Below are 17,309 nucleotides of genomic sequence, written 5' to 3' on the forward strand. Positions count from 1 at the left end.
GACATCAAAACTATGAAGTAACACATATGGAATCATGTAGTAACCTAAAAAGTGTTAAAGCAAAATATATTTTAGATTCTTCAAAGTAGCCACCCTTTGCCTTGATGACAGCTTTGCACGCGCTTGGCATTCTCTCAACCAGCTTTGTGAGGTAATCACCTGGAATGCATTTAAATTAACAGGCAATCGTAAACCTGCTCTGTGAGTCACAAAGACACACTGGTTGGAACCAAAAAACTCAAATTTGGACTCATCAGACCAAAGGATAGATTTCCACAGTCTAATATCCTTTGCTCGTGTTTCTTGCCCAAGCAAGTCTCTTCTTATTATTGGTGTCCTTTAGTAGTGGTTTCTTTGCAGCAATTCGACCATGAAGGCCTGATTCACACAGTCTCCTCTGAACAGTTGATGTTGAGATGTGTCTGTTACTTGAACTCTGTGAGGAATTTATTTGGGCTGCAGTTTCTGAGGCTGGTAACTCTAATGAACTTATCATCTGCAGCAGAGGTAACTCTGGGTCTTCCATTCCTGTGGTGGTCCTCATGAGAGCCAGTTTCATCATAGCTCTTGATGGTTTTTGCGACTGCACTTGAAGAAACTTTCAAAGTTCTTGAAATGTTCCGTATTGACTGACCTTCATTTCTTAAAGTAATTATGCGTTTCTTTGTGCTTATTTGAGCTGTTATTGCCATAAAAAGGACTTGGTCTTTTACCAAATAGGGCTATCTGCTGTATACCAACCCAACCTTGTCACAACACAACTGATTGGCTAAAATGCATTAAGAAGGAAATAAATTCCACAAATTAACTTTTAACAAGGCACACCTTTTAATTGAAATGCATTCCAGGTGACTACCTCATGAAGCTGGTTGAGAGAATGCCAAGAGTGTCCATCAATACTTTAAGACAGTCAATCCGGAAAATTCGAAGAACTTTGAAAGTTTTTGCGACTGCACTTTAAGAAACTATCAAGCGCTATGATGAAACTGGCTTTCATGAGGACCGCCACAGGAAAGGAAGACCCAGAGTTACCTCTGCTGTAGAGGATAAGTTCATTAGAAAATTATGTTGAGTTTGTCCCACCAAGATTTACATGCTAAAATTGCCACTGCCAAGGAGCAAAATGTTGTAACTGTGGTTGAGAGCATGAAGCACAATCCTTGGAGTGCCCGATATAGAAAGAGAATGAGTTTGCTAAAATCAGGGTAGTTGAGAGAGTCTCCTACACTGTAATCCCAAACAGTTGTACTAGCTCATAAGTAATAAGGTCATAACAGTCAAATGTCGTTATACAGTTGACCAAACTATAAAGTATTGAGCTCTGTTGAGATTTATGCCACTTTAATTGAAGAGGGCTCAATATGTTATAGGTAATTTGTGTGGAACGCTCAAAAAGTTTAGGTAGTGTCATGACGTTATCGACGTCATGACGTTCTGGTGGGTGGGTCATCTCTCCCTCAGGAAAGCTGAGTCAGCCATCTTGAATTTGCCTTGATGCGGGGATGTTTGGGATGTGGAACACAGTTTAATTTGTTTTAATTTGTTTGCAATGCGCACTTTTATGCTGCCCGCTTGAAACCACCACCTCCGTTTTTATCATTAGTCTTATTGCCTTCATTTTCTTAAGCGCCATCTTATCATCACCTCTGATTTGGTAAGTAACTCTAATGTTGTTTTTGTTTTAATTGAATTTCGATAGTCTTAAATGTGGAACTGGGAATGCATTTGTACAATGTGCACAGTGAATATTTGTTGTAAATAGTTTAAAAATCCAAGTAATTGTAACTTTAGAAGTTGTTAAATATGTGACAAATACGTTACGTTACTTCATCTTACAACGGTGTAACGTTATCAGCAGGTTTCCTGGATGAACTACATTTTCCATAATGCATGTTTGCCCGGGACATTGACGGTGGAGGAAGGTCCATGAGTTTTCGCTGTTCGCCGGTAATGCAAGTGCGTACTGTGAGTATACTTATTTCAATAAGTGTCTGCCTTACACAGTAAATATTATACGTTATCGAGCTGTGTGTACGTGTGTGCTAGCGTGAAACGAACAATGCTAAACAACATAATGTGAGTGTGTTATCATGATGCTAACCAGGCCTGTGTTTGTATTTCTTCCTAGGCTCAAGTGTGTGGTTGTGAGATCATCTCGAAATCCTTTTAACAGTTCAGGTAGGATGTATTATGAAATAGTGTTACTAATGTAATACATTGCTAAAACCAAGTATAGAGTGTATTTGTTATAATTCATTGGTATTAGATTTAAAAGGTGATCGAATAGCTCCTGATTTGTAATGTCATTAATGCATTTCTTTTGAAGCAATGTTTTAAATTTTTTTACAAGTGAATAGGTCGGTTTACTTTTAAGTTTAAATTTCCCACGTATCTCGTTAAAGTTTTGACCAATGAGCTAACTTGTTAAGTTGTGGCCAATGGGAGAGTGGACTGGTTGCCGGGAAAGAAAAGGGAGGGAAAAGTTGAAAGAAGGGAGAGGAGAGACGTTAGTGGGGTTGGTGAAGGAAAAACGACCAAAGGAAACGATAAAGAGAGAACAAAACCATACCTACAGAGTTTTTTTAAGGGAAATCCTGATTTTATTTCTATAAGAGAGTGTTTATTATTTAGTTAAGAAAGACCAAGTGGAGACTGAAGCTGCCGTCGCATTGTGGAGACATTCGACATCCTAGAGGTTAGCCTAGCATCGTGCAAGACTTGGAGAGAATTGCTTGTGACGATCAGTTCGGGTTTCCAACGGATGTCTGTTGCTGCTACCGAGTACTGGCTGCATTGATAGCTGTGTTCGCTGTGGATCTTGTGAGGACACCTGCACGGAACTACTATATTTTGCTGAGGCATTATCTACAAGTAGTGAGTAACTACAAATGTGGTGTGGACTTCGGGACTTTATGTATGTCGTCATTTTTTTTATGAGCTCCAACGCGCGCCCAGGGTTTAAGCAAGCTTGCAAATAATTTGGACATGGGGTTGTGGAAAAATCATTGGGGTTTATAATTTGTATTTCTTTTGATGTGATACATTGAACATTTGATTAATATAGATCTTGAACCTTATGTCTGTTGTATTGGTGGAGTCATTTACTGTTTCAGTTTCATTTAATGCATGGGAAAGCATATCCTTATAACAATAACCAAGTCTATAATCATTCTATCTGAAGTTAATACCCTATTTGTCATTCACCCTAGCAAGTTTACAATAGGGATTCTTATTGGAGATGTCCTTCTCACCTAATATCCCATGCTGTTCAGATATTCTAAATAAGGTAATATCGTGAGAGTCAAATTCGAGCCTGGTGAGAGGGTTACACTAATAATTGGTTTTATTTTATGTGTTTCCACAGTCATTCTTTTGCTATTTCTCTAAATGTTTTTATCTCAACTGTGGGGTCAACAGTTGATCACTTGAACCCTTTATTAATACTTTGTTAAATACAAAGAACAACAACAGAAATAGCAGATCTATAAGCACACAACTTTGATGCTTTGCTTGTTAATAACTAACTTGCTTATCTTTTAACATTTTCATTTTTACTATAATTAGTGTACAATGAATGTTTTTGATATTTGTGTAATTATTATTGTAATGGATATTTTTTGTCCATGTAGGAACAACGTGATGTAAATATGAGACGGGCCCTCGTCCTTCGTGCACTTCCTGTGTACCTGCGTGAAGATGCCTCCAAGTTTTTCAGGACCTGTAATGTAAGTGTACTGGCCTCACTATCAATCCCTTTGCTTAGCTATTCAGTCAGCTTAAACATGACATCACTCAAAGAACTCTAGGAGAACCAGAGGGGCATTCCAGAAAGCAGGTTATGTGAAAACCATCAGTATAGCCAATTGTATTTTTTCCAACAACGTAATTTCAAAGTCCGTGTTTCTAGTTTGTCGCCGCATTGAGTATGAGATAAAATGTTTTTATATTTCATTTTCAGCCGATTTAAATAAAATAAAACTAAAATAAAACATTGAACAACATTCAACCACTTCCTTAAAGGCTAATATAAAATAAAGTGATAATTTCAAAATGAAAAGACGACTGCATCTGAAACTCTGTCAGTGATTTATATAACAGCCGCAGCCAGAAAATGTCTACTTCCTGTTTTCTCCCGTTGCCATGGTGAATAACCGTATCGGAGCTCCATTGATGATGGCTTTTTACTAGTCGTCAGGCACAAGCTCAACTCCGAGTTAACGTACTCTGAGTCAACTTACCTAACTCAGATCAGCTGTTCTGTAACTGAAAACTCAGTTTCACTTCACAGGGTAAGTCAACTCTGAGTTCAGGGTTAGGCTCAGTTTGTTGAACCTCCTTTCTGGAATAGCCCCCAGGACCTGTTTATGAAGTTTCCTTGAGTTGTTATTCTGCAAACTGACATGTAGAAATTACATAAATGAAAAGGTAAGTATAAAGAATTCCACTAAACAAAAAGTATGCTTACAGGTAGGTGTGAAACTAACATAAAATAATAAGCATGTGTAAAGAAAATAGTTTAAACATGTAGCTTAGCTGCAGTCTAAGTGCAAAGTGACCGTAATGTCTAGACATCATTAGCATGATTTGTATCCTTGAGGGGCTGAACTCATTTTTGTATTATTTGTGTTTTATAGTCAGCAGATGGTCCAGACCTCACTGACACTCCGGTGGCTCTCCTGACAGTTGTCACTGATGATACTACTGATGCGGCCCTCTTCAGCCCTGAGAGCATCTGTGTTGTCGTGGAAGATGAAATACTTGTGAGTGGTCCCACAAACCTGGCTGACTCATTTATCCTGCTCTTTGGGTATGTCTATGCACTAGACCTACAGTACCCAAAGAATCTCGAGCTTACATTCACATTTATCCAAAAAGTTGTGATGTGTCTTGAGGACAACAAACCACTGAAAGGGCGTCTACTGACACTGAAGAATGATTTGTTCAATGAGTGAATCACTCAGAATGGACTATTTGTTGAACTGAGTATTGAGGATGTTTTTTGTTTTTTTCCCCTCTTTACAAATGTAATAATTTGCCTCTTCTACCTCATGTTTAATATGTTACACTGTTTGCCTCTTCTACCTCAGATTTAATACATTGATTGTTAATAGATAAATATCACAACATTGACGTATTGCCAAGCCGAAGTTTTTGCACTGTAGTTGTGGGAAACGACTGTTGAATTCATGCACTATACATGTTTAATGTTGTGTGACCTAATGCTTACCTTGATGTTGCCAGTTGAAGTACGGCACAGTAGAAACCAGTACTTTTATTTGAATGTTTTATTTTAAAAAAGTTAGTTGCAGCCTTCAAGGTACAGTAAGTGCCAAAATGTTTTAAATGGCTCCACATTCTAATAGTTGTTATTGCTGTTGAGGATGGATTATAATTAGAATCTTATTGAATTTTAACATGAAGCCTTTGTGAGTTTTTATCATAATGTTTACTGAATAATGTGATATGGAGACCGAAAATACTGAATCTACCCTCTGTAGCAATGACCACTATCAGAATATGGAACTATTAACACTTAATGTACTTTAAAACACATTTTGTTTTTATGGAGTCATTTCCTTTTTTGTTTTAATTTATGACAAGCACTTTGTTTTGACTGAGCTCCTTTTGATTCGTGCCTTTTTAAAAGCACATTGTGTTGAATAAAAAAAAAGTTAAATTGTCACTGTGGTGTCACTTTCATGTTTTCTAACATTATTCGCTGATTATAATTGTGTAATGGACCGACATCAGTATTTCAGTTTAGAATTAATTTTGATTGCATGTCCCACATTATGAGTTGAAGAATATTGAAAATTTTGAGTGTATTTCACACATTATATGAGTTGAAGAATATTTAATATTTTGAGTGTATTTCCCACATTTATGAGTTGAAGAATATTGAAAGTTTTGAGTGTATTTCCCACATTATATGAGTTGAAAAATATTGAAAATTTTGAGTGTATTTCCCACATTATATGAGTTGAAAAATATTGAAAATTTTAAGTGAATTAATCCATAATTATAAGTTGAGGAATATCAATATTTATAATATAACATTGAGATAATTTAAGGCAACTGTAAATATAATTTTTATTTTATGTAAACTTAAAACATTTAAAAACATCACTAAAATATTTTTGTGTAATCTGTTACAAAATAATTTTTGAGTTATGTGAACTTATTAGGGTTTACAGTGTATGTGGAGTTTGTCAAAAGGGTAGACAGATGGAATAGCTTTGAAGGTCCAGTGGTAGTGAAGACCAGTAGGCCTACAATGGAGCCTACACCGCAGCCTGAGTATCAACAGCAGGACCCAGAAATTCTACATGTGAAGAAAGTGGACTTTGTATTGTGGGGGTCTATTTTCTTATAACTAGATGTGATGCCTAGCTTAGAAAGAATACATTAATGATTAAACATAATAGGTTTGTGCTGTACTGATATAGACTGTTTAACATAACAAGCTGTGATTAATGTGGGGAACTATTAGGGGGTAGGATGAGATAAGACTTGTGTCTCACATACACACACACTGCCTCTTTGTTAGAACGCTCAAGGACATGTGTTCTGCTACAAAGATGTCTGAGGTTGCTGACTGGAGACAAGTTACAAAACAACTAAACACCTGGCAACAGTGAAGCGCCAAGGGGCCGGGACCATCCTGTGCGCCAACAATAGGCTGAGTAAGTCTAAACCACGCTCAGTCTCTACTCTGATAGGCCAGCAGGGAGCAGGAACTATCTCTGTCAGAGTATTTAAAGAAGAACTTATAACAATGGCTTAGTTCTCTGTCTGCCCTGCGTGGTATTTCAGTGGACCCGTATATATGAACATCATATTTACCATTGAAGTGTTTTGCATTAATTAAAATACTAGTCTATTTTAGAAGACATGTATTGACCTCTTTTTGTTCCAATACCAGATTTGAATTGACGCAACTTAACAGTATCATTTATAGCAATGGTGATAAATGGAACTGCACAAGTTGAAAGGAAGTCAAGAAAGATCGACATCATTGTTTCTGAAGCTAAACTCTTTCTGGGATTAAAAGATTTGACATCTGAAGAGCTTCATGGACTACTGTCTCTTGCGATCCCACCCTAGAGTTGATTGATTACCCATTGCGTCAATCTAATTAACATAATAAAAACATCGGCAGTTTAAGATAGAGATATCTATTATTTTATTTTTGCATTGGATGCATCTCAATCGACCGCATCCACCGATGTCGCACTTCTGCATCTGCGGTGAAAGGTGGCAGAGCTAGAGCGATGTTTGTCAGACCATGAGACATCCCGAAAATTGCTCTTCTTGCGAAAACTTTCCTTGTAGCGTCATACCCAAGAAGACTCGAGGCTGTAATTGCTGCCAAAGGTGCTTCAAGAAAGTCTGAATACTTATGTAAATGTAATATATTTTTTAATATTTTGTATAAATTAGCAAACATTTCTAGAGAATTAAGCCCCAGAGCCTGAGCAAGGTATTTGTGGTTTTGAAGGACTGAAGGAGTGGGAATGTATGTGTATTAAAAACAATTGTTTAGTCTTTTGGGATTAATGTTAATTTCCCGTAAGGAATTTATTTTTATTTTGTAATGTTTTTTTTACCCCCGTCCCGTTGGTGGCGACAGTACACCTTTTGAGTGTAGTTCGCCATAAAACCGAAAGAGGGAGTTGTTTGCGGAAGTAAGACATCTTGCTCGAGAGACTTGGGTGTGGGCAAAGATTTTTAGATGGTTAGGTTTGAAATCAATGGACAAAATACGTGTCTCCTGAATCATTTAAGTTATTTTACTTTTAAAAAGTTTGACAGCATTTCAGGAGTGAAAAACAGTGCTTTCAAAGTGTGGCTGAGGAGAACAAACCGTATTTTTTAAAAGTGAAAGTACTGCGTCTAACCTCACAGGATATTACAGAGGAGTGATCGTGACTGGATGAGAAAATGGGTGGTGCAGAATCTAGTCCACACCCAAGTCCACCTCCACCTCCACGCTGTATTCTGTGCGATGGTGACTTCAAGCAGCCTGTCAAACTTACCTGTGGCCACTGCTTCTGCAAAGCCTGTCTAAATGAATACTGGAGACAAAAGGGAAATCGGGAATGTCCAGTCTGCAAGAGAAAATCTTCCATGGAGAATCCTCCAGCCATGTAGCAGGAAGTCAAATGGGACCCTATATTCCCTATATAGTGCACTAATTTTGACCAGGACCCTATTACATCGACTACCTGGTTATAACAGAGATCCCACTCCCTCCCAAGCAAATAGCTGCTTTGATTCTGACTTCCAGATCTCAAATTTCTGATTTTTATTTCAATTTGCCATTTCATTATTCATTAATTTACATTTTAAGCACTTTGAGATTGCTATGGCATTCTACTGTAGTTCGATGTAATTGCTGCATTGTTTAAAATCTTGGTCATGTTTTATGGCCTTCATGTCATGTTTTAAATCTATAAAAATGTAAAGTCCATGCCTGCGCATCTGACTTTCCCCACAGTTCCGTTAAGGTGATGTCTTTATCATAGCCTCCTGGTTTTCACCAATCAGCGTGCCCGAATGGACATTTGGACTCTGACCCCTCCAACCCAAGGTCAGAGTGTTTTAGTCGTCGTCAGAAGAAGACTCAAGTTGATTGTGTTTACTAGGAAGATTGAGAATCTAAGAAAGTGTGAGTTGTGGGGCCTACCATTGGGGTTTTAGTGCTGCTAAACGATGCTTAGTTACTTATAGTACTTGATGCTACTTTCCTACAAGTGTAACTGTATTGTAATAGTACTTTTTATCTTGCAGGTTTGTGCATGTTGTTGATATTGTCGTAAGTGCCTGCATTGCCTTAACTACATGAGTATTTGCATAGTATATGCTATTGTTTAGAGATGGTTATTTGTATAGCCACTACTGTTATGCCATGGTGAGTTCTAGAACCTGCTAGAAGTCTTGGAGATGGTCCTCTGAGCTCTGGCATGCACAGTATGATGTACAACTGGGTGGCACCAGACACAGATCAGATAAGATCTCCACCAGTCCTGAGAGAGGATCATACATCTAGCCTGTTGAGTCATTCCTTTTTTCTGTCTCTCTCAGACATCACGCGCTGCCGCCTAGAGAGAGATGTTAATATACATCAGTGGAGGCTGCTGAGGGGAGGACGGCTCATAATAATGGCTGGTTGGCACCAGACACAGATCAGGCTTCGGGACAAGTCTCTGAATGTCCTTGAGTGGCCCTGCTAGAGCCCGGACTTGAACCCGATCGAACATCTCTGGAGAGACCTGAAAATAGCTGTGCAGCGACGCTCCGCATTCAACCTGACAGAGCTTGACAGGATCTGCAGAGAAGACTGGGATAAACTCCCCAAATACAGGTGTGCCAAGCTTGTAGCGTCATACCCAAGAAGACTTGAGGCTGTAATCGCTGCCAAAATGTGCTTCAAGAAAGTACTGAGTAAATGGTCTGAAAACGTATGTAAATGTAATATTTCAGTTTCTTATTATTTATAAATTGGAAAAAAAATCTAAACTTGTTTTTGCTTTGTCATTATTGGGTATTGTGTGTAGATTGATGAGGGGAAGAAACAATTTAATCAATTTTAGAATAAGGCTGTAACGTAACAAAATTCTGGCAAAAGTCAAGGGGTCTGAATACTTTCCGAATGCACTGTACATCAGTGGAGGCTGCTGAGGGGAGGACGGCTCATAATAATGGCATCAAACCATGTGTTTGGATTTGATACCATTCCGCTCCTGCCACAAGCCAGTCCTCCCCAATTAAGGTGCCACCAGCCTCCTGTGATAGACATATGTTTTTGTGATGCTGCTGTGTGAATATTCTTTTCATTCCTGTTATATATTCCGAATGCATGTACAACTATATTAATACTGTCATGTGTATATGTTTTAATACCTTTTAGAACCACAAGTCCATCCTATGTATCAGAATGATCACTTCTTTGTGTGTGGTAATGTGTGGATAAAACTAGAGAATAAAACTCTGGATATGAACACATCTGCTGGGTACTTGCCGGACTGCCTGTAGTGGGTCAGACCAAAGCAGAGTCGGCTTAAGTCCGTAGCGGGTGAGGACTCAGAAGCCAACCGCTCAGACGGTTGCTGCATCTGTCTGTGAAGTGTGCTATGGCATTCTAGTGTAATTCGATGTAATTGCTGCATTGTTTGAAACAGGGATGGGCAACTTTGTGTCCTCCACCCCCATCAATGTACCCATCTTGCAGACCCGGGAGCAAATGTGGCCCCACATGACTAATTTCCTGCAATTCTACATATTTTGCCACAGGGTGGAGAGACATTTTTGCAGTTTAATATTAGATCTGAGTGACTGACTAACAAAATCAATGGGGACCCTGGGGCCGTTAATTTCGTCCATGTTAACAAGTTTAGATGGCTGGCCGCTAAAATAACTTAGCAATCCCCCCCAAAAATGCTGACATGGGCTAATTAACTGACTATCATTGACTGACATAACAAGAGAGAAACTGCTGATGCACAACCACATTTCAAAATTTTACTTTGTGTATTCTACTATTCTAACACGCAACAGTAACTTGAGACCCCTTCTGAGTTCCAAAAAACATTTTGTTGAAATTGATCCGAAGGCCTTCAAAAGGGGCCTGCGGGCCGCCAGTTTCCCATCCCTGGTTTAAAACCTTGCTTCTACATCTGCATTGCTTGCTGTTTGGGGTTTTATAACAATAAATAATAATATGCCATTTAGCAGACGCTTTTATCCAAAGCGACTTACAGTCATGCGTGCATACATTTTTGTGTATGGGTGGTCCCGGGGATCGAACCCACTACCTTGGCGTTACAAGCGCCGTGCTCTACCAGCTGAGCTACAGAGGACCACTGGGTTTCTGTATAAGCACTTTGTGTCATCTGCTGATGTAAAAAGGGCTTTATAAATACATTTGATTGATTGATTGGTCATGTTTTATTTATTTTATTTTATTTATAAAATAATGTTTTATGGCCTTTGTCATGTTTTACATCAAAATGATTATACTTATCTCTGACATCTGTGGTCATGGTGTCTGACATTAAAATGTAGCAGAGTTTTATTCTCAATGGGCCGCTTTCCCAGACAAAGATTAAGCCTAGTCCTGGACTTAAAAGCTCTTTCAATAGAGAATCTCTTGAGAATGCTTTCTTGTCCTGGACTAGGCTTAATCTGTGACTGTGTCTGGGAAACTGACCCTAGAGTGGTAGAACGATAACAGTGGTTAACAGAGTCCAGGAGCGCATGCAGTTCACACAGACAGACAACACGGGAAGACATTGTCCTGCTGTACTAGGGCTGAACCCCACAGGCTTTTAAAGGGATAGGTAATCCAAACTCTATATTTGGGTCAAATTACCCTAACCTTGATATGTGTCTGAAAGCCCATGGTGCCAGAATCCACAATAATCCATTATTTACTTCTGGCTACCGTTAGCATAATATAAGTTAGCATAATATAACATTGGACACTTGCAACCTCCCCTTTTTACTGTTTTGCATTCAAGCAAATGATATTCACAAACGAGGTGGGACTATAGTGAGTGATTTTTGACAACCAAGTTACTATTAAAGAACACATATTGCAGATGTTTGCAGCCTGATCTTTTTTATTGTTTTGAATTCCAGGAAGTAAATCTTCTTCACGTACAGGTGGGGCTATAATGTAAATAACATAGATGAGTGAATACTGACAACCAAGTTAGCTTAATCAAAACTGATGGTTGTCTTCTCAACACGACATGAACTACGGAGGGCCTGAGCATTAGGGTTGCATAATTCCGGGAACTTTCCCAAAATTACCTGATTTTCCATAAATCCTGGTTGGATGATTCACGGATTTCTTGCATATTCCCTCGTAATTCCAGAGTTTTCCAACCAGGTTATCTGGAAAGCCGGGAGTTTTTGGGAAAGGAGGATCCACAGTGAACACATAACATAAGCCTTACAGGTCACAGGTGGCCGGTGGCACCTTAATTGGGGAGGATGCTGTTGGGTACCTGGTAATGGCTGGAACGGAATAAATGGAATAGTATCAAAAACATCAAACACGTGGTTGATACCATTCCATTGACTCCATTCCAGCCATTATTATAAGCCGTCCTCCCCTCAGCAGCCCCCTGTGTTACAGGTGCTTTAATCAGTGCAAAACACCAGATACCCAACATCAGGGGTGTATTCATTAGTGCACACCGTAGCAAAACGTTTTGCAATAGAAAACATTTTGGAACAAAAACGAGTGTTTCTTATTGGTCAAGTTTAGGTTTGTCCCTCCTTGTTTTGGCTGTTTGCTTCCGTTTTGGTTCCTAGTGCATACACCTCTGTCTTATGAATGAACGCAGAACATGTTGATTGTTGACTAAATGAATTCAGTGTAGAGAAGTAACACAGATCAACAATAGCCTGTAGCAACAATGAAATATGACATAGAGGGTATCTGTACTTTACTATTTATATTTTGGACAACTTTTCCTTTTACTTCACTACATTCCTAAAGAAAAAATAATGTACTTTTTACTCCATACATTTTCCCTGACACCCAAAAGTACTCGTTACATTTTGAATGCTTAGCAGGACAAGAACATGGTCCAATTCACACACTTGTCAAGATAACATCCCTGGTCAATCTCTACTGCCTCTGATCTGGTGGACTCACTAAACACAAATTATTTGTTTGTAAGTTATGTCTGAGTGTTGGAGTGTGCCCCTGGCTATCCGTACATTTTAAAAACATGAAAATGGTGCTGTCTGGTTTGCTTAATATAAGGAATTTGAAATGATTTATACTTTTACTTTTAATACTTAAGTATATTTAGCAATTTTAGATTTTCATTCAAGTAGAATTTTACTGAGTGACTTTCAATTTTACTTGAGTAATTTTCCATTAAGGTATCTTTACTTTTACCCAAGTATGACAATTGGGTACTTTTTCCACCACTGGGTGTAGTTATTGTGATTCTGTTGGTAGGGGAGGTGGTTGGTTGGTAGGGGAGGAATTGCATCTTGAGGATTTGCATGCAGGGACTGGGAGGGGCTGAGTGGGAGCACAGTGGATATAATATTTCCTTATAGACAAAGCAGCAGGAGAAAGGGAGGCTGGAAGGTGCTACTCCTGTACTGGGACACCTGTGGTTTGGCATGCAGAGAGGTGTTGGAGCCAGCTGGAAACATGTTGTACAAAGTGACAGCTATAGATAGCTGCACATTATACTGTACAGACAACTGGGACCAGGTGATTTTTAGAAACAGCAGTCAAAATGCTACACAATGAGTACAAGTCAATTAAAAAATGCACTATTAGATGTCATTACATATGGTCAATGAATAGCATTCTCATGTAGGTGTTCCTCTTGTCCAGGTGGGAAAGGGCAGTGTGGAGTGCAATAGAGATTGCATCATCTGTGGATCTGTTGGGGCGGTATGCAAATTGGAGTGGGTCTAGGGTTTCTGGGAAAATGGTGTTGATGTGAGCCATGACCTGCCTTTCAAAGCACTTCATGACTACAGATATGAGTGCTACGGGTCGGTAGTCATTTAGGCAGGTTATCTTAGTGTTCTTGGGCACATGGACTATGGTGGTCTGCTTGAAACATGTTGGTATTACAGACTCAGTCAGGGACATGTTGTAAATGTCAGTGAAGACACTTGCCAGTTGGTCAGCGCATGCTCGGAGTACACGTCCTGGTAATCCGTCTGCGGCCTTGTGAATGTTGACCTGATTAAAAGTCTTACTCACGTCAACGTTTCCAAGCAAACAAAAACAGGGAGATGGGAGAATCTGTAGACATGCTGAGATAAAAGCACGTACTCTTTGCCAGAATTCAGCCAGCCTTCACAAGATCATAACATATGCAAATATGTCCCCTTTTGTGTTTTACACTTCCAGCAGAGGAATTACATTTCTGAGTGCATGATATTCAGTTTCACTGGCATATAAGATGTTCTATGGATGGTCTTAAACTGCAGTAATTTATGTCTGAGATTATATGAACATGACTGGGCATTCAAACATATCTGTATCCCTTCATCAACATCAATAGTATGTTGTGTACTGACTGTCATGTCCCCCCCGTCCCCAGTGAAAGTTGCAACCCTGGTAAAATAGGCTGCAGCATTAAGAATGGGCATGGAGTTGGAAAGAAGACAGTATTTTCCTACAGTAGGCATATCTTAACACTGGGCTACATCCTGACAAAATACACCATATGAATGGCCTGCTAATGTACCTTTCTGGACTTTCTAAACTGTTGAGAATAGACCCAATCTGATTCAAATGGTTGCATAATCAGGCCTAGGCTGTAGGCTATGCAGTTATTTCGGCATGAAACAAAACAGAATGTTTGAGCAGTTATTCAAATTAGCTTATATCACTGCAATTTACAGCCTATAGACAATAAATGTGCACTCACTAGATAACAATAATAACTTCCTCATTGCACTGTGTTGTTGTAGCCCTGGTAAATATAATTTTCTTGTCTAAAAACGTAGGCTTAGGCCTAATCAATAGTTGAGATTTGTGTGTCAGTGGACCACAGAGCGCAGCCTGGATCATCCTTATATATGGGATGAGGCTGGTTGTGTTCAAATCTGACCTGGGTTCAAATATTATTCGGAATCATTTCAAATACTTTTATCTGGGCTTGATTGAGCTTGCCTGGCACAATGGAACAAATGGATAAGTCACAAGGAGTTCAAGCCTGCCTATCTAACCAATCACGTGATTATGCTTATTAGGTGGAGGCACCACATTATTCTATACATGGTACATATCCAGTCTCATGGTATATCTTCCCCCTGTATCGTTCATGGGCATACTGACTCATGGTAACACACACAGTGTCCTGTAGGTCTACATGCTACCGTATACACCCCTCTTGTCTACTACTGCCATTCACCTACAGTGGGGGAAAAAAGTATTTAGTCAGCCACCAATTGTGCATGTTTTCCCACTTAAAAAGATGAGAGAGGCCTGTAATTTTCATCATAGGTACACGTCAATTATGAAAGACAAATTGAGAAAAAAAAATCCAGAAAATCACATTGTAGGATTTTTAATGAATTTATTTGCAAATTATGGTGGAAAATAAGTATTTGGTCACCTACAAACAAGCAAGATTTCTGGCTCTCACAGACCTGTAACTTCTTCTTTAAGAGGCTCCTCTGTCCTCCACTCGTTACCTGTATTAATGGCACCTGTTTGAACTTGTTATCAGTATAAAAGACACCTGTCCACAATCTCAAACAGTCACACTCCAAACTCCACTATGGCCAAGACCAAAGAGCTGTCAAAGGACACCAGAAACAAAATTGTAGACCTGCACCAGGCTGGGAAGACTGAATCTGCAATAGGTAAGCAGCTTGGTTTGAGGAAATCAACTGTGGGAGCAATTATTAGGAAATGGAAGACATACAAGACCACTGATAATCTCCCTCGATCTGGGGCTCCACGCAAGATCTCACCCCGTCGGGTCAAAATGATCACAAGAACGGTGAGCAAAAATCCCAGAACCACACGGGGGGACCTAGTGAATGACCTGCAGAGAGCTGGGACCAAAGTAACAAAGCCTACCATCAGTAACACACTACGCCGCCAGGGACTAAAATCCTGCAGTACCAGACGTGTCCCCCTGCTTAAGCCGGTACATGTCCAGGCCCGTCTGAAGTTTGCTAGAGTGCATTTGGATGATCCAGAAGAGGATTGGGAGAATGTCATATGGTCAGATGAAACCAAAATAGAACTTTTTGGTAAAAACTCAACTCGTCGTGTTTGGAGGACAAAGAATGCTGAGTTGCATCCAAAGAACACCATACCTACTGTGAAGCATGGGGGTGGAAACATAATGCTTTGGGGCTGTTTTTCTGCAAAGGGACCAGGACGACTGATCCGTGTAAAGGAAAGAATGAATGGGGCCATGTATCGTGAGATTTTGAGTGAAAACCTCCTTCCATCAGCAAGGGCATTGAAGATAAAACGTGGCTGGGTCTTTCAGCATGACAATGATCCCAAACACACCGCCCGGGCAACGAAGGAGTGGCTTCGTAAGAAGCATTTCAAGGTCCTGGAGTGGCCTAGCCAGTCTCCAGATCTCAACCCCATAGATCATCTTTGGAGGGAGTTGAATGTCCGTGTTGCCCAGCGACAGCCCCAAAACATCACTGCTCTAGAGGAGATCTGCATGGAGGAATGGGCCAAAATACCAGCAACAGTGTGTGAAAACCTTGTGAAGACTTACAGAAAACGTTTGACCTGTGTCATTGCCAACAAAGGGTATATAACAAAGTATTGAGAAACTTTTGTTATTGACCAAATACTTATTTTCCACCATAATTTGCAAATAAATTCATTAAAAATCTTACATTGTGATTTTCTGGATTTTTTTTCTCATTTTGTCTGTCATAGTGGACGTGTTCCTATGATGAAAATTACAGGCCTCTCTCATCTTTTTAAGTGGGAGAACTTGCACAATTGGTGGCTGACTAAATACTATTTTTCCCCGCTGTATATGAGATGAGGCTGGTTGTGTTAAAATCCTACCTTGGTTCAAAAACTATTTGGAATCATTTCAAAAACTTTTATCTTGGCTTGATTGAGCATGCCTCGCACAATGGAACCAATGGAATAGTCACATGGAATGCAAGCTCACCTATCTGGCACTCCAGACAGACTAGAGAAAACACTAAAAGCATTTGAAAGATTTAAAATACTACTTGAACCCAGGTCTGGTTGTAATCTCTATACAGTCTCTGTGATGGAAGAATATTCGGTTAAAATGTGTTGTCTTTGTGCAGTCAGTGTTCCGCTACAAAGGTCCTGTGAACTAATCGTTACATTATTCAAATGTTATCATATTATATGGCTGCTCTTTTTTGTAATTAGTGCAATTGAAATGATCCATTAAATGTATTTATATAGGCCTACAACAATTGACTGTTGTTCTCTGATCTCAATGGTAAAAGGAGTAGAAAGAGATTTTAAAAAGCTGTGATACTGTATATGTGTCCCAAAATGCACCCCATTCCCTATATAGTGCACTTGTTGATTGTAGGGGGTGATTTGGACGGAGTCAGGTGCAGGAGGGTAAATCACAGAATAAATGGTTTATTCGGGAAATACAGCGGTACGCAGCAATTCGTAAAACACTACAGTGCGGTATAACGGGGCACTGGAGAAAACAAAGCACACCGGTGAATATCTCGGTGAAACAAATAAACTCAGCAAAAAAAGAAACATCCCTTTTTCAGGACCGTCTTTCAAAGATAATTTGTAAAAATCCAAATAACTTCACAGATCTTAAATG

The 17,309-nt window shown here is 39.4% G+C and overlaps 1 long non-coding RNA gene across 7 annotated transcripts; it reads left to right on the top strand.

The window, feature by feature from the left end:
* The first annotated feature begins 1,699 nt into the window (after window positions 1-1,699).
* Window positions 1,700-5,683, top strand: LOC311099675. 7 transcript variants are annotated; one of them, XR_014609744.1, is made up of 5 exons: window positions 1,700-1,965; window positions 2,129-2,178; window positions 2,632-2,874; window positions 3,630-3,725; window positions 4,635-5,683. It is a non-coding gene; the product is annotated as an uncharacterized lncRNA (long non-coding RNA). The 7 variants fall into 7 exon arrangements; XR_014609746.1 differs by having other exon boundaries at window positions 1,700-1,956; XR_014609748.1 differs by having other exon boundaries at window positions 1,700-1,947.
* The last annotated feature ends 11,626 nt before the right edge of the window (window positions 5,684-17,309 follow it).

Source organism: Coregonus lavaretus (genome assembly GCF_964263955.1).
Source record: "Coregonus lavaretus genome assembly, chromosome: 24".
NCBI classification, from domain to species: Eukaryota; Metazoa; Chordata; class Actinopteri; order Salmoniformes; family Salmonidae; genus Coregonus; species Coregonus lavaretus.